At 44.6% G+C, this 22,320-nt stretch overlaps 1 protein-coding gene across 4 annotated transcripts in view; it reads right to left on the reverse strand.

The window, feature by feature from the left end:
* The window catches only part of FSTL4 (follistatin like 4), a 657,291-nt gene that overhangs the window by 230,044 nt on the left and 404,927 nt on the right, over positions 1-22,320 (reverse strand). The gene's annotated exons all lie outside the window — the stretch shown is intronic.

Below are 22,320 nucleotides of genomic sequence, written 5' to 3' on the forward strand. Positions count from 1 at the left end.
ACATATCTCAAGGCCCAGAGCAAAAAATAGAAAAAGAAAAAAAAAAAGTTCTGAAATACAGTAGTCATTCTAAATAAAAACTTTTAAGGAAAAAAGGTACAGAGGACAACTTCTCAACATGTCCTTTTAAGTGGTCAACCACTGTTTCAAGTAAAGATCAGGAGCCAGACAGGGGTACTTGTCATCACCATTTTTATTCAACAAGGAAGTGTAGTAAAACAAGAAGATGAAATATTAGTAAAAATTTGGAAGAGGCAACTAACAATTATCTCTTTTCACTAATTGTGTATCTGTATATTTAGAAAACTAAGAGGTTCTAGTGAAAAAATACGAAAATTTTAAAGAGAATTATGATGAGGGTGGTTGGATAGATGATAAATAACCAAAATTAACCATTCTTCTCTTCATTAGCAAAATAATTAGAAGTGGAAAAGGGAAAATAGCCCACTCATAATAATGATAAAACCATAAAATATTTATGAATAAATTTAACAAGAAAGTCATAGGACTGATATGAAAAAGACTATAAAATCTTATTGAAGGTCATAAAATAAGATTTGAACAAATGCAAAGACATTTCATATTCTTGGGTGGGAAGACATTACCATAAATTTACAAATTTAATGCAATCTTTTGGGAATTGGATAAAATAATCTCAAGAAGTTCATTTGGAAGAATAAATGGCCCCAGATAATCAAGAAAAATAAGAAAAAGAATAGAGAAGTGGGATGTGCCTTTCCTAATATCAGAACATCAAACCAGAAAGCTGCTATGATCAAATCAATAAGATAATGATTGAGGAATAGACAGATCAATGACTGTAGATGTGACAATAAAATAGAAGAGGGTCCAGAAATAAATCCCCATGTATCTGAAAATTCGATGTATGACAAGAGTGGCTACTGCATAGGGAACAGGATAGTCATTTGATAAATGATAGCCACTATATTTCGCCTGGCTATCCACCTGGAATGAAACAGCATCAGAAACTCACAACACATAAAAGACAAAATTAAAGTAGCTGTAAATGTTTAAATTATTCCTATTAAATGATGAGTGAATATAACAGAATACTTATACACTTTGTGCACAGCCTAAGCATTACAGTACAATAAACAACTATGTACTCATCTACACACTTAAAAAAGTTTCATTAGTTCTGAATTCCTCTTATTTTATTCCTTCATTTCTACTCAGAGGTAAATTTATCTGGAATTTTTGTCTATTATTATTTTGTTTTTCTCTGTAGTTTGAGCTCATCTTTGTATTTTTATGCAATATGCTGCTCTTTTTTTAAACATGTTTCTGAACTTCACAGAAATGAATCACCCTATACTTACTTACCTGAGAAATGACCTCTTTGCTCTTATACTGTCTTGTTTCACCACACCTTTGCATATACCTGTAATTCATTTTCACTTATGGTGCCCATTGTATACACATGCCATTATTCATCTATATAGTTTATTTAGATTGTTGATTGCTTTTTCCTATGGTCCTCTTTCTCTCTTTTGTTTCTTTATTTTGGATTGAATACTTCACCTTTCATTCTTTTCTTCTACTCATATGAAAATTAAATACACTCTTTTTATTCTTCTATTCTTTACTCCATAAATTTAAAAATGTATAAATTAGCCTAAGTTCAAAATTAACTAATAACTTTCCCCTCCACAGGAAGAACCTTGGACCATATATGAACTATAATCACTCCTCCCTTGACCTAAATATATGAAAATAGTATATATTAATTCTATCTTTCTTCCTCATAATTCCTTCTTATGTCTCGAGTTTTCTTAGTTGTGTCTGTCTTAAATATCCATATTACCCTCATTTAAAAGAGTGATTTATGCTCTGTAATTAATTCTATGTTCACAGATTTTTCCTCTCAACTCAATAAACATTTTATTCCTCTGCTCTTTGGCTTCCTCTGTTATTGAGATGTCAGCTGACAGCCTTTTCATTCTGTTGTATGTAATCCATCTTTTCTCTTTGGATCATTTTTAAATCTTCATTTTGTTTTCCTGCAGTTTCTCCATTACGTGAAAGTGTTAGTCGCTCAGCTGTGTCTGACTCTTTGCAACACCACGTACTCCTGCCAGGCTTCTCTGTACATGGTATTTTTCAGGCAAGAATACTGGAGAGGGTTGGCATTTCCTTCTCCAGGGGATCTTCCTGACCCAGGGATGGAACCCGAGTCTTCTGCATTGCAGGTAGATTCTTCACTGTCTGAGCCACCATGGACGTCCCTCTGTAGTGTAAGTATGCAGGTTTCTCTGCATTTGTTCTGCTTGCAATTCAGTTGGTTTCCGGGAAGTGAGGATTTATGTCTTTTATCAATTCATCACAACCATCTTTCTTTACATATCGTCTCTGCTTGTTATTTCTTGTGCCCCCGCCCCTCCCCACCACCAGGCATTCTGATTAGACACATGCTGCTGCTGCTAAGTCACTTCAGTCGTGTCTGACTCTGTGCGACCCCATAGATGGCAGCCCACCAGGCTCCCCGTCCCTGGGATTCTCCAGGCAAGAACACTGGAGTGTATTGCCATTTCCTTCTCCAATGCATGAAAGTGAAAAGTGAAAGTGAAGTCACTCAGTCGTGTCCCGACTCTCAGCGACCCCATGGACCACAGCCTACCAGGCTCCTCCATCCATGGGATTTTCCAGGCAAGAGTACTGGAGTACACACACGTTACAAGCCCTCATTCTACCTCCTTCTATCTCAATATCTCTTATCTCTTTCATACTTCCCATATTTGGTTTCTCTGTGCTGCATTCTATGTAATTTTTTTCTAATTCATCTTCTAGCTCCTGAATTCTTCAGGCTTTTTCTAATCTACTCTTACACTCTCCCATTGAGCATTTATCTCTGAATGTTTATTTCTAGAAGTTCATTTAGTTCTTCATGAAGATGAATGGTCATCTCTAGAATCTCTTGATTTTCAACCATATTTCAATCTTCAAAAATCATTAAACATAGATATATTTTATATTCTGAGTCACTTTGTTATTTATGCTGGTTGTTGCATGGTGTTTCTCCCCCATGGCATTTCAAATTTATTTTATTAAGAGAGTGCTCACACTTCTTGGAAGTAGATCTGTGAAAATTCTGGATGCTCAGTTTGAAGATGGGCTCATCTTGAGCTAAGCACTTGTGCTATGTACTTAAGGACTCCATCATTCTGGGTTAAACTCAATTTTATGCTTGAGATTTTATAGACTACCTACGTAGTCTGCATCTGAGCTACAATTTCTTATAGAGGTCACCATATGGTTATATGTTATCATTAGATTTTTTTCCCCTAATTTTTTTCTACTCTCTTAATTTTGTGCCAAGGCTTGAGATAAACACATGTTATTGCACTTGCTTGTGACAGGCTATGTTTCTTTCTTGTTTAATCTTCCATTGTGGATGTAACCCCTTGGAGTTTCAGGTTTATGATGAGAAGGAGGGAAATTTTTCCAGATATATCCAACTTGGAAGGACCCTGGGGTTTGTCCTTGCTGCCCTGAATTATGCTGGGTAATCAAACCTAAGCTAAGGTTCACCCAGTTTGGCCAAAGCCCTCCAGGCAAAGCCAGCTTCCAGCTACATTACTCTCTGGGTTCCTGATTTCACTTGCTTTTTTTTAACCTCTAAGTATTCCTTACATTCTTACCAGCACATCAATGCCTAAAAGAATTTAAAAATATATTTCTCTGCCACACTGCCAGAGGCAGAAGTTAGGTTATGACTTTTAAAAGTGTTACATAACAATTACAAAGCTGAGGTAAATACAGGGATATGACACTCAACACAGCACTAATCAGCTCTTTGGAAAGTGGCTGAGAACTGTTCCTGCCACAGAAGAGACTCAGGGAAGCCTGGGGTCGCTGCCAGATAGCCTACTGTCATTTTCCCGAGTCCACCTGCATGTTTTAAGCAAACTTAAACTCTTACAACACCAGAAAGTGACACGTTAAAGAGAAGTCTGTGAATGGGATGCAGTGGAGGAAAAAAGACACAGCTGTCACCAGTAACCTACGTCCCTATCTTTCACCCCAAAGCCCAGAGCAGGGCCACTTAGGAGCAGTACTTTTCTCAGTATAGTGAGGTGGCCGGTGACAAATACAAGATCACTGACTTACTCCTTTCAGACCACTTGTGATAACAGAAATAAAAAAGACTGAGTTGGGTTTGAAGTATCTTCTGAATAAGCAATGCCTTTAGGCACAGTGTGGGTCTCTGACCTGTAATGCCGTCTGATCTCTAGCTTATATTGACCAGAACAAACCTGCTTTTGACTGGTCCTCCTCTCCTGAGGCAGAATCAGTGGAGAGGGAGGGCTTTGCTCTCATCGACACATTTCTAACTAAAGCCTGGGCAGAAGACATTCTGCACCAGTTATTGGATCAACCTTATCTAGAGTGGCAAAACTGGACAATATTTAAAACCAAAATATCCTTCTAAGCAGGTCTTACTGGCCAAACAAAACTATGTTTGATTTATGACAACAAGCATACTTATCATTTCACGTCTAAACGTGTCAGAATGACTTTTGCTATTTTATCCCAAGGGGAGAAAATTCTAATAATATTTTCATTTCAGAAATTCATAGTTAAGAGGTAGGCAGCAGAGCATGGTGGTGGCCAAGTGGGGGGTGAGGTACCACAAGGAAGGGGATGAAAGAAAGAAGCCAAATTGGTTCCAGTAGCAGCGTACTGGGCAGCGGCAGGTGGGACAAGGGCCCACAGAGGAAGACGGGGTCAGGACGTTACTTTATATACAGGGGGACCAAGCAATAGAGGGATACCTTGAGGATAATGGGAGCCAGGTTTCCCACTGAAAACAGTTACAAATAAGAGGAGGGAAGCTAAAAGGAACTCTAGGAAACAAACTGCATGTGTGTGTGTCTCCTGTATGTCTTTTCCGAGAGGAGCCAGGAGCAGTAAAACCCCAGCAGTAAGGAGCACATTTTATTCTCATGTCTTGGTTTCTGAATGCAATTCACCACTAATGGGAACCAAGGCTCTTTGAAAAAAATGGCGTATTCCAGGGAAGGGGCAGGGAAAGTATAAGAATAGCCCAGGGTATCTTGTGCCAGAAAGTAAGAAAAGTCTTTAAAAAAAAAAAAAAATCATGGAACATATTAAAAGATGCAGAATACAGTTTGAAGAAGCTCCTGCTGGCCAAATCTTGGACCTCCTGAAAATAATGATGGCAGCAGGTAACATCCCATTGAATAAATAGAAATCCACAAATCCACAGCGAGCTTTAAAAACTGAGCAAATAAATAGGGTAAAGTAGAAAAGTCTGCCTTACAGTAGAATTTCAGCTAATAAGAATAGAAGAAATGAAGGAGGTAGAAAATTTTCATTTGGCAATGATAGTATTAATTATTTCAGGCCAAGAAAATCAATAAATGTTAAAACTGGCAGGTGAGAAAGGAATAACAGGATATTTACATAGCTTCAAAATATCTCATCAGAAAACATTTATTAGTTTTAAAGGAAAACAGAGCAACTTTACAGTGGAGAAAGCCGGTAGATATCATCTTATTCAAGTGATCAAAGTTAACATTACCAATGATAGGACAGGTTGCCATCAATTCTTAATTGATGGGATGCAGGAGCAGAGCTCATCATAATTTTAGTTTTATTCTTGCCCAAAATTCACAACTTCAGTGTAGGCACAAAGAAACAGGAGGTGAACCCAAATTAAGAGACATTATTAAAATGACTGGCCTATAATCTTAAAAAATGTTAAGGATAAGAAGGCCAAGAAAGGATTAAAGAACTGTTCTGCATTGAAGCAGGCTGAGGATAGATGACAACTAAATGTAATGGGTGGTTTGATGTGACTTCTCTTACTATAAAGGACATTGTTAGGATGAAACTTCAATGAGGTCCCCTGTGAAGTATATTTTGGAGTTCTTTGTATTGTTCTTACAATTTTCCAATAATATGGAAGATATTTAAAAAAAAACAGGCATCTAAAATTTCACACAGAAGTATACCTCTATATAAGTCACAGAAATTTCCAGAAGATTGCTACTCCTATTATAACAACAAAAAAAACCTCAGAAGGACTGAAATTCATACCTTATTTTTACAATCATGTGATAGTAATAAAGGAATATATAAGAGCAAGCCTTTAATAGAACTGAATATACAATATATTCAATTTATTAACTGGACTTAAATAAGAATAAGCCGATTAGACAGAGCAGGTAATGAGATCAACAAATTCCAAGATAAGTCAATAATAAAAAGGACTGAAGCATAGAGAAGAAATACAGTAAAAAACAATTGAACAGATCACCAGAGAGCTAGGAGAGTATCTGAATAGGACTAATATACATGTGTTATTGACTATGCCAAAGCCTCTGACTGTGTGGATCACAATAAACTGGAAAATTCTGAAAGAGATGGGAATACCAGATCACTTGACCTGCCTCTTGAGAAACCTGTATGCAGGTCAGGAAGCAACAGTTAGAACTGGACATGGAACAACAGACTGGTTCCAAATAAGAAAAGGAGTACATCAAGGCTGTATATTGTCACCCTGCTTATTTATCTTATATGCAGAGTACATCAAGAGAAACGCTGGGCTGGAAGAAGCACAAGCTGGAATCAAGATTGCTGGGAGAAATATCAATAACCTCAGATATGCAGATGACACCACCCTTATGGCAGAAAGTGAAGAGGAACTAAAGAGCCTCTTGATGAAAGTGAAAAAGGAGAGTGAAAAAGTTGACTTAAAGCTCAACATTCAGAAAACTAAGATCATGGCATCTGGTCCCATCACTTCAAGGGAAATAGATGGGGAGACAGTGAAAACAGTGTCAGACTTTATTTTTTGGGGCTCCAAAATCACTGCAGATGGTGATTGCAGCCATGAAATTAAAAGACGCTTACTCCTTGGAAGGAAAGTTATGATCTACCTAGACAGCATATTAAAAAGCAGAGAGATTACTTTGCCAACAAAGGTCCGTCTAGTCAAGACTATGGTTTTTCCAGTGGTCATGTATGGATGTGAGAGTTGGACTATAAAGAAGGCTGAGCACTGAAGAATTGATGCTTTTGAACTGTGGTATTGGAGAAGACTCTTGAGAGTCCCTTGGACTGCACGGAGATCCAACCAGTCCATCCTAAAGGAGATCAGTCCTGGGTGTTCATTGGTAGGACTGATGTTGAAGCTGAAACTCCAAAACTTGGGCCACCTGATGTGAAGAGCTGACTCATTTGAATAGACCCTGATGCTGGGAAAGATTGAGGGCAGAAGGAGAAGGGGACGACAGAGGATGAGATGGTTGGATGGCATCACTGACTCAATGGACATGTGTTTGGGTGGACTCCGGGAGTTGTTGATGGACAGGGAGGCCTGGCGTGCTGTGGTTCATGGGGTCACAAAGAATCGGACACGACTAAGCGACTGAACTGATCATACATGTAATTTGAGTTTCAAGAGAGGAGAGAAAGCACAGGATGGAAAAAACATGAGATCACTTGCTAGGGTGATAGAAATGGTTCGAGTTTTGATTTGAGTAATGGCATATATGTTTGTTACAAATTATTAACAAAGACCTATGTATTTCATTGCATGCAAATTATACTTCAATTAAAAAAAAACACATTCAGGTTTTACTTTTTTCAAGACAATGCTTAAGATTAAATGATCACAAACAGAAAGTGAAGAAATCTTTACTATTGCTCCCAAATCTCACTCAGCAATTGCAGGGCTTACCACTTGTACTGGCTGGGTGGAAGGACTCTGGTCTAGCTTCCGGGGGGACGGTGGGGCCATGAGACAGGGCATGTGCGCTCAGTTGCTTCAGACTCTGATTGAGTGACTGAGCACGCATGACTCCTGGGCAAATTCCCTGGTGGAATGGGATGATCTCGAACAGTGCTGCCGGAACAGGGAGTCTGCTGGAGCCTGCTGGCAGAGTTGTGTCTGCTTCCAGAGGCGCTTCTGAAGCCGGAGAGGGTCACACAGCAGCCCTGGCTGGCTCACCTTTCTGGGACTGCAGCTAGGGCTGGCTTCATGGTCAGTGCTGGACTCCCTGCCTGCTCTCTGCACTTCACCTCTTGCCTGATTCCAGGCTAGGCTGTAGGAAGCCTCGTTTGAGGCTTACAGAGTGCTGTAGGAAGCCTCGTTTCCATCTGGTGAACTCTGCACCTGCTCCCTTGCTGTGTGTTCTCCAAGATGGTCATGACCCTGACTCTGGGAGACCCTGGTCATGTGGCTCTGGGTGACACCAGTCATGTGGCTCTGGGAAATAATTCCTAAATGGTGCTTTTGGGAGAATCACAAGCGAGACTATCTTACCCTGTATGAAAGCTCATAGGACACAGAAGCAAGCTGGGCTGGGCGTTATTGTTGCCCATTCATTCATCCTAATACTTTATCTCCTACTGCATAATAGTCTATGTACTGCAGATAAAGCAGTAACCAAAACAGACAAAATCCCTGCCCTCAGGGAACCGAAATTCAAGTGGAGGAGACAGACAGGAGTGGTAAGTGCCATGGAGAAAATGACATCAGGGAAAGTGGATGAGGAGGGCAGGGGTGAAGAACTATTTAGATGAGGTGGACAGGGAAGGCCTCTTGGAGAAGATGGCCTTTCATGACTTCTATGAAGTGAGGAAAGAGCAGAGAGGATCTGAGGACAGAGCAACGGCCGAGTCCCAGTGGTGGGAACAGATGTGGTGTTTTCAAGGAGGAGCAAGAAGAGTGTCTGGGTGATGGAGAGGGGAGGAGAGTGGCTGAAGAGGTGAGGAAAGGAGGTGACCCAGAGCCAGCAGGGCCGTGCGCGGAGCCCTGACTGCAGCCCAAGTGTGACAGCAAGCCGCTGGGGGATTCTGAGCAGGAGAATAATTTGATATGATTTATGCTTTTAAAATGCATTCTGGCTTCAGGTGGCATGGTGGGAGGAAGGATGGCTGAAACAGCAGCCAAAGGAGAAGCAGATAGATTGCCTTAGGAGGCTGCTGGAGTTGCAAGAGCAAGAGATGCTGGGGCCCAGAGGCGGGGCGGGGGGTGGGGGTGCTGCGCGGGGTGGGTCGGGGGAGAGTGGAGGGATTCCTGTGCTGTTTCAGGCAGGGCTTGCTGATACAGCAGATGATGCTGTGAGTGAAAGAGAGGGTCAAGGTTCATTCCAGGTGAAGGCTGCTTGCTCTTCACTGAGGTGGGTAGAAGGACGGGTGATCAAGTTTGGTCATAAAATCAAGAGATTTGTTCCAACTACACTAAGATTGAGGCGTCTATTAAGTGTCCAAGCACAGAAAAGCAAGGGAGCAGTTGGCTTTGCGGGCCTGGAGTTCAGGAAGCAAGTGTGAACTGGAGAGAGAGAACTCCAAGATTTTAAAATCACGGGACTAGATGACATCACCCAGGGAGAGTGCGGACAAAGAAGAAAAGAGGGCTAGCGTGAAAAAAAAATTATTCTTAAGACAACTATCAAGTGTGGAAATTTGTGAAACTTAACAATTCCACTTCTGGAGTAGGAAATTTGTTTAATTCGAAAACTACAAGTTTAATTAGGTTATTCAGGCTACCCTAGGAGAAACTCTTGCCAAACTTGTTTTTCATTTACAAGTTGTTCCAGATTAGAAACAAGACCCAAGATCCTGGAACTGGGTTAATGTTCTGATGACCAAGGCTCCTAGTGTCGTGTTCTGAGAGCCTGAGGCCAGATGAACAGGAAACAGACCGGAGCTGCGCGCCTCCAGTCGAGTTCCCTGTACATGGTTTCTGCAGGGGGACCATGAAGAAGAAAGAGAAGATCCCCTGGTGTTGCCATCACAGCATGTGGAGCTGGTGTGTTGGCCTTGTCCTCGGACTGCACAGAGTAAGCTGTTTCCTGGCCAGTGTTTCCAGCTCCTGTTTGACCATTCAGCACTGCTCACCTTGATGGAGAGGGTACCAAACGTGCATTCACTTACATCGGTGGAAACTTCAGCTGTCACCCATTCAGGAGGCATTCAGCTGTCCCATTTGCATTTTAGGAGCTGGAGCCCATGCATGTTCCTCCCAGGGGGAGGCCCGAGGCTTGCTACCTCACATACCCTGGTGCCCCTACTGCGGGGCTGCACATAGGGCTCCCCGCTGAGAGATGCTCCACAAGTCTGTTCCCTACCCTCAAAGGCAAAGGGTGCTGCCCGACTGCAGTGACAGGAGGAAATAAGGCCTTGTCACATGCAGATAGGAGCTTCCAGTTAGCTGTGTGCCGGAAAGCGGGTAGTGAAGTGGGGAGACCAAGAGGTGGATGGAGGCCCTGAATGGGGCCTGGATGGGGACACAGAGTGGGTGGGGGCAGTGACAGTGGTGAAGGGGAGGGAGGGTGAGTAGCAGTGGGATGACTGCGGGGAGGCGAGGGAGGGGACCGGTGGTGGGACCATTTTCTTCCCCTCTGAGAATGAGTCCCCTAAACGACTCACCACAGAGGTCAGGGGACCTGAATAGGGCAGGAGGAAGATGGAAATGACTTAGTATGAGCTTTTTTATACACAAGAACACAGGATAGGTCCGTGAAGGCTGAGTGTCCACAGCCCAGGACTAGAGCCCTTCCATGTACATGGCCCAAGTTCTGAGCCGAAGCGGGGCAGTGGGGGACAGTGCTGCAGTTCCAGGGGGTAAGCTGGCAAGGAACCGGGGAGCCAGGCATGCTACAGTCCATGGGGTCACAAAGAGTCAGATGCAACTTGGCAACTGAACAACAAACCCACCCCCATGTCACCTTGCTCCAAGACAAGGGGGCACTCGCAGATAAACAGCTACACCTGCCTTTGTGAAACTAGGACCTTCTGCACAAGAGAAAGGGCATTCTGTGTGACATCGCTAGAGGGGGCCCCTATACCCCGGGTTTCTGGGGCCACCAGGACCTGAAGCAGCCTGCAGGTCCTGGGTAGACAGCACGCCTGAACTTTCTAGCAGTTCAAGAAGTCAGTGCGGAGAGACTCCATTCACTGGTTACTAGTAGAGATCTGTGGGCAGTGCAGGAGGCTATATCAGGAAATCTTATGAAATAATCATATCAGGATGATGAAAAGCTCCTGGGACCAGCTGACAACATGGGCAGTTCAGGGAAAATTTGAGAAATGTATAACCCGACGGAGATGGGGAATAGGAAGATATTTTGATTCAACGCATTAGAGACAAGGAAATAGCATGTTGTGAAGAGTTCTGAGTTTGCAGCCACTCAGTTTTGATGTTGAGGTGGCCCGGGCACCTTGGTTTGCTGGCCCACACTACCTTTCTGTTGGTGATGCTGAAATACTGACAGATTAGATGACAGTGTCTTCCAAAAGGCTGGCTGGGGCGGGGAAGTTGACAGTGACCTGATCATGTGGTCACACGGGCCATTTTGGCTGACTTCACTACAGACAGTCCCCATTTCTGGGCTCACTTCTTAAGATGAGAGAAGGGAAAGCATACTGTCTTTGGAGTTCAACAATCCTGAGCTCCTCTTCTGGAAAATGGGAGAGCAAACCTTCCTCTGAGGTCAGCAGAGAAGAATACAACAAACGAACATTAAACACCTGGCATAGCCCCCAGCCGGTACCTGAAAAATGCTAGATCTTTCCTCCTTCCCAATAAAAAGACATTCCATTGAAAGGAAACCTATGAAAACAAATCAAAACATCCTTTGCATGAAATTTCTCATCTGTATCAGATTGTGCTGAAATTTTAGCCTGTGGATTAACCTATTTCAAGTGAACATTGATAGAAAAGATTGGTGGGCTCCCATTTATTGAGCATTTACTATGTGCCAGACAGTAAAAGTGCTTGATATAGATTTTCTTCATGGGCGAAGGTGGTACCAAATTGTAAAAACGCTTTACTACAAAGGTATTAGTTTGTGCATCTTTTTAACATTAAAATTTCATTAGTGACAACAACAAAAAAATACGAGTTTTCACTTATGCCCAAGATTTGTCCCAGAGGCTGGTCTCCAGTTATTCAGATAGCCTGTCCCAACCGTCCTGTAGCAGGAGACTCAAAGCAAAAGCATCTTGACACAAAGTAAAATACACAAGACAAGGCCCTTCCCAGGTGGCAAAGCTGTTAGACTGCCAGGCCTGAGGCTTAACAACTGTCCACAGCAGGAGCTGTGCTGAGATATTAAGAAAGAGACAGAAGGGGAAACTATTTTGAATGTGCATTTAGATGGTTCAGCAGAAAACCTGACAAAGTAATTAGCAGACTCCTGTGAGGGAAGATTTAAGGCCCAGCTGACCTTCTAAGACACTCATGACATCTGAATCTCCACTGTTGGAGATTCATTTCTTGGGATAGCGCTTCTGGGCTCCTCTCTGAAAGTGTAAGTTTTAACTTTAAGTTAAAACATTCAGGGACTGAATGGTGGTCCAGTGGCTAAGACTCCATGCTCCCAGAGCAGGAGACTAGGGTTCAATCCCTGGTCATGGAACTAGATCCCACATGCCATGACTAAGAGTTCACATGCCACGACTAAGACCCAGCACAGCCAAATAAATTTAAAAAATAACAATAAATATTTTAAAAAGTTAAAGCAGTCATTCATTCACTTACTGAATAATCCTGTGTTCCTACTATGGGCTAGGCATTATGTCCTGGGAATACAACAGAGAACAGGAAAGACTTGGACCCTGTCTTCAAAGCTCATGGCTACTATATATAGCAGAGCAGTTTATTCACCACACAGTGTCCAGTGAGGGATGAAATCTAGTGCATGGTCTATGTTTCCTGGCATCAGATTGAACTTATCTGGATGAAGGGACACTATTGTCTTTGAACAAAGGTGTCCTCTACTTGCCAAGCCAAGAACTCACAGTGCTGTTTAACCATTGGGGGCACTTTAATTCTGATGTATACGAAGGCTCTTGAGGAGACTGTCCTGAACACAGAGTTACAGGACCATGACTGTCTCACTGATGTCTGCATAGCCTATTTGTATGGGCAGAGGCCTCCTCCTGGCCCACAACCAGGCCTCAATGGGAGGAAAGAGATGTGGAAAAGAGAGTCTGTGTTTGAAGCTGGGATTAGGGGAAGGGAAGCAGGACCAAGTGGGTGGACTCCAGTCCTGCTGTCCGGGTTGTGGAACACACAAGATAAGACCCTCCTCTCCTTGGCCTTGGCCCCCTCCTCTTCTCTCTGGGGGCAGGTGGAACTGGACTGTTTGTGACTTCCCTCGTAGGTCTCATCTGCCCTGATTGGGCCACCATCTCTGGGAATAGGCCTTTGATCTCTAAAGAAACCATCTCTCCCAAATAAAAAATTCTTCAAACAGAGAATGTGCTAAGGGTCTAGTGAGTGTGGCCCTTTATGCTGACCATAGGAGGGTCTTCCCCACCAAGGGAGGGAGTGCAGAGCATCTGATAGCCTGGGATGTGAGGAGGAGACCTGCCTCCCATCCCTCTGCAGGGCTGGGCCGACCGGCAGGACCAGAGGATTTGGGGCTCCAGTATAATGAGACACTGTCACTGCATGGGGACTCTGGGCAGACAGGCCCTGCTGCCCTGCCGGCCTGGAAGCCCCCTAATTGGAGAACGTCCCGAAGGTGGTCTCCTGACAGAGGTCATTAGGGGAGAGAGTAACAATTCTGATTACTCATAACACAGCTCCCATGGCCAATTAACAGCAGAGGAGGCTGAACTGCATCACTGGGGTGACCTATACAGCTCTGTGCCCCCTGATGGACCGGACAGCGGGCAGCTGCAGAGCAGAGGAAATGATGGCAGAAGGGGTGGCAGAGGTGGGGCTGGGGGAGGAGTCATCGATGAGCATCCACCCTCCCGCCAATCCCTGCTGTAATGACACACGGTTAGAACCTCCAAGTCCCTTCTTCAGTTTAACAAACAGCACTGCCCCCGCAAGACAAGAACCCAAACCCCAGGAAAGTACTTCTTCCTTTCAGAGTCAGCACAGGTTTGGGAAGGAGCACGCTGACGTTTGAGGTCCTAAAACCACCTTAGTCTCAAGGCACCTTGTCAAGTGCTCAGCCTTGGATCTCTAAGCTCAAAGGCTCAGGGGAAGTTTGCTTTTACTGAATCAGATAATAACCCAGTGTTCCGTCTTGCAGGCTGACCCACATCGTCTCCACCAGAAGATCCTGGCAGGGTCACCAGAAGAGAGCCAGCCAGCCCTGGGTCACAGCCTTCTTCTGCTTTCACCAGCTGTGTGGTCTTGGACCAGTCACACAACCTCTCTGAGCCTCAGCTTCTACAGCTATAGAGCAGAGATAACAACCAGTACCTTGCCAAAGGGTAAGAGAGGACTTAGGCACAGTACCCAACTTAGAAGGTTCTCAGGACTTGGAAGTGCTCGTTGTTCCATCAGTTTCTTCAGCCAAACTCTATACTAAAGGAAAGATCTGGGACTTCCCTGGTGGTCCAGTGGTTAAGAATCTGCCTTCCAATGCAGGGGATGCAGGTTCGATCCCCAGTCAGTGAACTAAGATCCTATACACCATGGGGCAACTAAACCTACATACTGCAATGAAGACGCAGCACAGCAAAAAAAAAAAAAAAAAAGGAAAGCATCCAGAAGCCTGAGAGGACGACAGAGCCCCTCCCAGCTGAGGAGCTGTAACTCTCCATCTCAGGGGCTTGCTTTTCCCCACAGCAGGGTGGTCGCCATCTCCAGGACTCCCAAAGCCCCGAGACACTGGACTCCTCCTGGTGGGAGGGTGTGAGGAAAGTGCTATCCAGGAGTGCTCCTCACCAATGCTTCCTGCTAGGAGTACATGTAACTGGGGGTGGGCGTGGGGAGGTGTTCAGGGTAAAAAATGCAGATTCCTGGACTCCACGTGCAGAGATTCTGATGCAGTAGTTCTGGGAGTGTGCAGGGGATGCAGATCCTGGGAGTGTGTCTTTTTAATGAGCGCCCTGCTAAGTTAGGTTGCAAAGCTGTGGACCATACACTGAGAGGCCCCGCAGGGCTCCAGCTCGTGCAGTGGGGACATACGAGGCTTTGACCCAGGCAGCAGCCCTGCCTGTGCTGTGGGCAACACATCTGCTCAAAGGCTTCACCTGGCCACATGCACCAGAGAAGTGTGGGCATCTGGGTCTCTAGGGCAGGTGCACAGGACATTTGCTTTCTATTATGGATCTTTCTGGAAAGTCAGGGGTGCCCAGAGGGTAAGAGAGAGTGAGCTGGGGTCAGGGGTGGTTATTTCAAGGACTCTGCTGAAGCCCCTAATGGGAGAAGACACCCTCTAAAATCAGATGCCAACTTCCATCAGTTGTGAGGTCACAAGTAATGTGTGGATAACAATGCCTGAGGTGTGCCAAATTGGGAACGAGTTACTTTCAAGATAATGAATTTTGAGAGGATTTAAATTTATCCTGATAAAGATCTCATTCTCACATACGTGTGCTCTGAAAGCCTGTTGTGTATGTATAAGGGACTGCACCTTATAAGCGTGTGGACCCAGGCAGGCCTGCTGGTCTTCCATATTTGGGTACACAAGACAGATGATGTAACCTGTCACACGTGTCAGGGCAGGACACAGGCCTGTTGCACTACCTGGGCTGTGACCCGGGGCTCCCTGTCTTGTCCCAGGGCCCCTGGACTGGCACCTGGCTGGCTTCACCCTGCTGCTGCCTCTGACTGGAGCCATGGGGGTCTCTGTAGGGATGTGAGGGCACGCCCTGCCCACAGCCATGAAGACAGGAAGGACAGCAGGTGGGGGTGGAGGGGAGGGCTGGAGCAGGCCCATTCTGAGTTCCCGTGGTCCACAGTGAAGCCCAGACTTTCCTCCCATGAGAGACACGTGAGTGGGGGACACTGTGCAGGTGCTCCACCTGGCAGCCTCCCAGAGCCCTGAGCACGGGGCTACCCTGGGTGAACGGGAAGCGACCGCCCAGGAGCCAGTGTGCTACAGGCAGGGGCGCCATCTTCACGCGCAGCAGACCAGCCCGGCCCGCCACTGCAATCACACGTGGGCACTCCAACTCAGGATGTGCCTTTCTATTTGGCCACTAATCTTAATGTGACTCTTTAAAAACATCTTTTTTTTTTTTTTTTTAAGAAAAAAGCAAGTGTCTCCTTGTCCACAGGCAGGGATTTTAATTTTCCCTTTCTTGGCTTAGAGCTGGGCTCCTAAGGATACCACAAGTGGGAGGAAACCAAACACTAAGATTCCACAAAGAAATCTGGTCTCTGGACCTGCAATCCCACTCCTGGGGATGTATCCAGAGAAAAACATGATCTGAAAGGATACATGAATCCCAATGTTCACTGCAGCACCCTTTCCAATAGCCAAGACATGGAAGCAACCTAAATGTCCACTGACAGAGGAACGGATAAAGAAGATGTGGTACATTTACACAATGGAATATTACCCAGCCATTAAAAAGAATGAAAAGATGCTGTTTGAAACAACATGGATGGACTTAGAGATTGCCATACTGAGTGAAGTAAGTCAGACAGAGAAGGAAAATTATTGTACTATATCCCTTATATGTGATATCTAAAAAGAAATACAAATAAACTTATGGAGACTCACACAGAATGAACTTAAGCTTGCCTATACCCACTACTATATTTAAAAAGGATAAACAACAAGGTCCTACTGTATAACCCAGGGGACTCTGATCAATGTTTTGTGGCAGCCTGGATGGGAGGGTAGTTTGGGGGGAATGGATACATGTGTATGTATGGCTGAGTCCCATCACTGTTCACCTGAAACCATCACAACATTGTTAACTGGCTACGTGTGCGTGCATGCTTGGTCGCTTTAGTCGTGTCTGACTCTTTGTGACCCCATGGACCATAGCCCACAAAGCTCCTCTGTCCATGGAATTCTCCAGGCAAGAATACTGGAGTGGGTTGCCAGGTCCTCCTCCAGGGGATCTTCCCGACTCAGGGATTGAACTCATGTTTCCTGCATTGCAGGCAGATTCCTTACTGCTGAGTCACTGGGAAGCCACAATTGTCTATACCCCAATTCAAAATTAAAAGTTTTTTTTTTTTTTTTTAAAGAAATCTGGTCTCTGAAGTGGCCTGATCAGGGCTCTGGCTGTACTTAAATTGGTTTACCCCTTGGAACCCTATGCCAGTGGAGATCTGCTCTCAGGAAGCCCACACCCCATAGAGTCACTAACATGAGAAGCTGTGCCCTTAACCCTCAACTCAGATGGTGGTGAGGATGACAATGCTGAAGGCACCAGGTGGGCTGGACACTCACTGTGTAGCTGCCCTGGGTGGGGGGCGTGACCTCACTTCATCCTCCCAACAACCTCCCGAGATGGGGTTCTGGTATTGCCACAGTGCAGGCGAGGAGACCAGCAAGGCGAGGAGTCTATGCTTGAGATCAGATCTTGTGCTCAGACCACCATCCAGGGAAATGGGAAGAAAGAGGGTAGCTGTGACCACAGTCACGCTGACAGAAGATGCCCAGGATGGATGCTAAGTCCAAGCTCTTTCTCCTTCCAGAACCTGCCTTGATCAAAATTAGGCCTGTCCTCTGAGTGTGAATCTTGAGTCTCCTAGGCTTCAAGACAGGTCAGGCCATCAGGGTTCACTGTCTTATGGGTATCTCTATGCCCCAGGTTGCCCGCTGGAAACAGGACAAAGTAGGTTAAGCTTAGGACCCATTCCCTTCTAGGCACAGACTCTCAGCCTGTGGTCATGCTCCCTCAGTAACCTCCCAGAATCCACCAGCACACACCACGCCAAGATGTAACTCAGTTAGAACATAAGGTCCCTCCCCTCTTTTTTCAGGTTAACTGGGCCTGTACCATAGTTCACATACTCCTGTTTTCAGATCTCTGATTACTGATTAATGGCAGGTCACTGGTCACAGACATACACTGCATAGCATCAGCACTTGAGACATGAGTTGTAAATAAATGCTCATAATTAGTGCTTGAGAAAGACTGGGTGGCCCCAAGATGCACAAAGCATTTGGGAAATGTGAGGTGCAATTTTTCCTTATCCAGACAATTTCCAAATTCTAGATGTAGAGCTGCCTGGGTGTGGAACGTAAGTTGAAAGTAAGATTTTTCACACTAGGGGCAAACTTCACAAGAGCAAAAAACAACTGGAGAAAAGTCAATTGAGTTAATTGTCTTTTTTAACCCTGCTGTTCCTAGGTGCAGGGAGCTGGACAGGCTTTCTCTGAAGCCCCGTCTTGCTCCAGCCGCAGTGCCTGTGGGGTGGGTCTCGCTGCTTCTGCCAACACTTCACTATCTCCCAGGGGTTGGGCTTAATGGGAAAGCGGCATTTGCAAAGGTTTCGGGGAGTGGCCCTGGGATAGTGATGCTTGTTGCCATGGAAATGAATATAAAGTCTCCAGTTCATCACTGTCATCTCAGCAGGACCTGGGAGAGCAATGGACAAGTCAGAGCCCTTATGTGTTTGGTTACAGATGCATTCATGAGCTCACGAAAGAAGTGGAGGAATAACTGCTCAGGCATGCCTTAGCTCACTGCGTGTGTTGTTTCAGCCAAACTCATCATGTCAAAGTCTTACTCTACAGAACAAAAGAGTGGAATGTAGCTTTCCAAAATAATAAGCTTCCTCCTTTCTGCTCTCCCTCTCTCCCACAAATTTCTAATTTCTGTTTTGACATGAGATTACTTGGTACAGTTAGAAGTAACACAATCATTTGTGTTTCTCACTGTTTCTTGAAGGACACACCTACAATTATATATAGAGTGGCTTGGCTGGCCTTGCTTAACTGTGACTTGGTAAAGCTATAGAGAGTGGTCAGAGGCCTTAGAGTGCTTGTTCAAGAAAGCAACAACAAAGCTTAGAGAAAAGGGGCACCTGATAAAGGAACGAATCCCCAGCACAGATCTAAGGCCCCACTGTTTCTGCAAAGTGGAGGTGAACAATTAAATTACATACAAATGTATGGAATCTATTGTATGGTAGACAGTAACTAAATACAATCAGGATAATATGCTGTTGGGAAGAAAATAGGGTAACAGAGAGAGAGGGAGCTGGGCACACATTCTGAGGGAGAAAGTTCCAAGTCAGAGATGGCAAATACGGGGCACTCATGCCCCGGCTCCAAAGGTAGACAATGGGAATCACCCCACTGTTGCCCACCGAATCCATGGGTGGCCTTCTTCTTCCTCCCTCACACCACTGCAGGCAGATACTACCAAGAGGTACGAGTTACACTGTGGTAGATAAAGAAGGCAACAAGTCTCCAATGCCTCTCAGAGGCAGACTCTTAATTCCCCTCTTCCTGCATCTGGTCTGTCCTGAGCGACTTACTTGACTAATAGAACGTGACAGCCATACCTCAGACTTCTGAGGCTTACAAGCCTTGTGTGTTCCACAGAAATGTCTTGGAACACTCACTCTTGGAGTCCCAGGCCACCACCTTAGGGTTCTCACTATCTTGCAGAACAGACTTATGGAAATGATCTAAAACTACACAGGAGGAGAAGAGGAGTCCAGCTGACCCTGCCGAAGTGCCAGACATGCAAGTGACAAGGGCTGGGAACCTCAACGATAGCCCAGCCAGCCTTTAGATACCACTGAGTAGCCCTAACGCTGCCACTGAAGCAGAGACAAGAGTCACCCAGCTGAACCTTTGCCAAGTTCCACATGCAGTCATGAGATATAATACAAAGGTTGTTGCTTTTAAGTTGCTAAGTTTGGGGGTAACTTGTTACACCACTATAAATAATGTATCACACAAACTCACTGGCCTCCCCTGGGTATAGATAAAAATGTGTTCAGAGCTTAACAAGAGTCTTTGGAGGTTTTTCCAGTAACACAGTAGTAAAACTAGTATTACTGAGTGCTTACTGTGTGCAAGATACCCAGAAACATTTTATGTGGAATAATTCATTTAGACGCAAAATTTCCCCAAGTACTCAATAATTGATACCAAACCCCCATGAACTGGGCCAAACACTGACGAATCTACCTTGTTAAGAGTTGACTCAATGAGCAAAGGGCTTGACAGGCATCCAGTCATGTCTGTTCTCTCACTGGTGCCTCACTATAGCCCATGTGAGCTGGACAAGACTGGTTTCATTTTATACCACACGTGTATATATGTATTTTAACGTATGAGGAAACCGGGACTCAGGGAGGTTGTGGTTTGTCCGAGTTCATACTGATTTGCACAGAAAACAGAATTTGAACCCAGAAATGACAATTCCCTGGCCAGTGGCTTTTCTGTACATCACAAGGCCTCTCTAAACATGCGGAGGAAGGTTCTCCTTACCATTACCACCACCACCACCACGCCTGCCTCTCCCACACTATCTATTCAATACGAAGATTAGACAGGACCCTAAAAAGGAAGTTAACCCTAACTTTCTAAGAGACACTTGCTGCATGAGAGATTTGTAGCACCTAACATCAAGTTCTCCTCTGCAAAACCCACTCGTGGGGGTGGTGTGAAGATTAAGCTCAAGTTGCTAAGCGAATTGAGCCAGGCAAGGCATATAGGAAGTGCCCAGTAAGTGGGGGCAAATACCATCACTCATTTACTAACTCATTTGACATTAATTAGTAAGTATCCATGAAGTGCATGTGATGTTTTAGGCATAAGGGGTTCAGCAGGGAACAAAATAGGCAGAAATCTGTCTCTTAAAGATCTCATACGCCAATGCTGAGTAGAAACATCTATGGGAAGAGGTGCTGGGTGGCTAAGCCCACTTACTAGTTAAGTGATCTATTAACATCTCCACACAGCAGCCTCGGATCACATTAATTCAAATTTATTCCACAGCAACATGACAAATGCTCTAGTGCCTTGCTGTGTGAGGTCATGGCCCAGTTCTCAACAGCAGTCCTAAGGAATGGCTTACAAAGAGCAGAGAATGCTCCTTGGGTCCTGTCCCTTTAAAGGGTGGCTCCACTAAGTTCTTTACTTCTCAGGCTATCACGTTGAGAAAGAGAAACTCCTAGCGTTTCGAGGCAAACAAATATCGAAGCTGCTCTTTCTCTCAGTGAATTGAAAGCCAGAGGTGAAATCTTGTATGATTCAAACTGGAGCTCATTGGAATTCACCAAAACCTTGGCGAGTTCCCCAGAGACCGACAAAAGCCTAATAGTGTTATTTGTTTGTGAAGCGGGGGACACTGCAAATTCATTCCACCTGCCCACCCACATTAATGTCATTTTCTGGTCTGGGAGGTTAATGAGGAGAGGGATTTCCTACAGCACTCTGGCAGTAGGGCATCCACATGAGGGAGGGATACTCCCTCCAATCTGCAGATTACCCAGAGTATTTTTTTGGAAGATTGTTGGTCAAGTGGCCTATCATGATTTAACTTCTCCAGCTTTAATGAAACATTTTTAGTTTCACTTACTAGTTCGCGCAGTCAGCTAGCACTTATTGTCTACTAAGGCAAGGTTCTAAATGAATACAGCAGGCTGTGATGGGGTTTGTATTCTAGTGGGGGAAATAAAGACAATACACAAAGAAATAGACACATAAGAAAAAAAAAAAGATGGTAATGAAAGCTATGCAGAGAATTAAAATACATTGATTTGATCGGGAGGCATCTCAGAGCAGGTCACATGTAAGCTGAGACATGACAGGAGGGAATCAATTACAGGGAAAGGACAGGGGAAACATCCCAGGCAGAAGGAGACTGGAGCCAGGTCAAGGCTAGCTCCCCCGAGGGAGAGGCCTCAGCAAAGTGGGAGAAGGGGGCAGCTTGAGATGAGGTCACATGGGCTGCCCTGGATCTCTTGGGGCCTCCAGGCCCTGGCAAAGGAAAGAGCTTGGGATCTTACTCAAGGTACAATGGGAAAACCCTGGAGGGTTTTAAGCAGGAGGTAATGTGATTCAGTTTACATTAGAAACAAATTACTCTGGCTATTGCATGGAGATTGGCCTATAACAGGGCAAAGGCGGAGGCAGGGACACCAGTGAGAGGCTGCTGTGTTTGTCAAGGTGAAAGACGGTGGTGGTTCTGACCAGGGCACAGTGCTGGGGATCAAGGAAGTCAACCAGACTTGGGAAATGCTTTGGCAGTCAGGTTGATAAGACTTGGTTGATGGATTACATGTGGAGGTATGGGGGATGGTTATAAAATAAATGCAATGTGTTTCAGAGAGAATAACTCAATATTATAGTATACATTACCCTAGTATTTTGCAGTTACATAAACATACATATGCATTTTTATAAAACTGGATTCTGGATATAGTTTTACACCATGCTTTTCAACTTAATGTTCTTTTTGTGAATATTTCTGTAAGTCATATTTTTTAATGACTGCATAATATCTCATCATGTAGGGCATACCATAATTTCTTTAACCAATTACTGCTTGACATTTGGGCTGCTTCCAATATTTCTATTATAAACAAGGCTACAGTAAACATCCCTGTACATAAATCTTTAGGCAATCTCTAACTTTTTTTCCTTGCGA

This window comes from Odocoileus virginianus, chromosome 3 (genome assembly GCF_023699985.2).
Source record: "Odocoileus virginianus isolate 20LAN1187 ecotype Illinois chromosome 3, Ovbor_1.2, whole genome shotgun sequence".
Classification (NCBI taxonomy): Eukaryota; Metazoa; Chordata; class Mammalia; order Artiodactyla; family Cervidae; genus Odocoileus; species Odocoileus virginianus.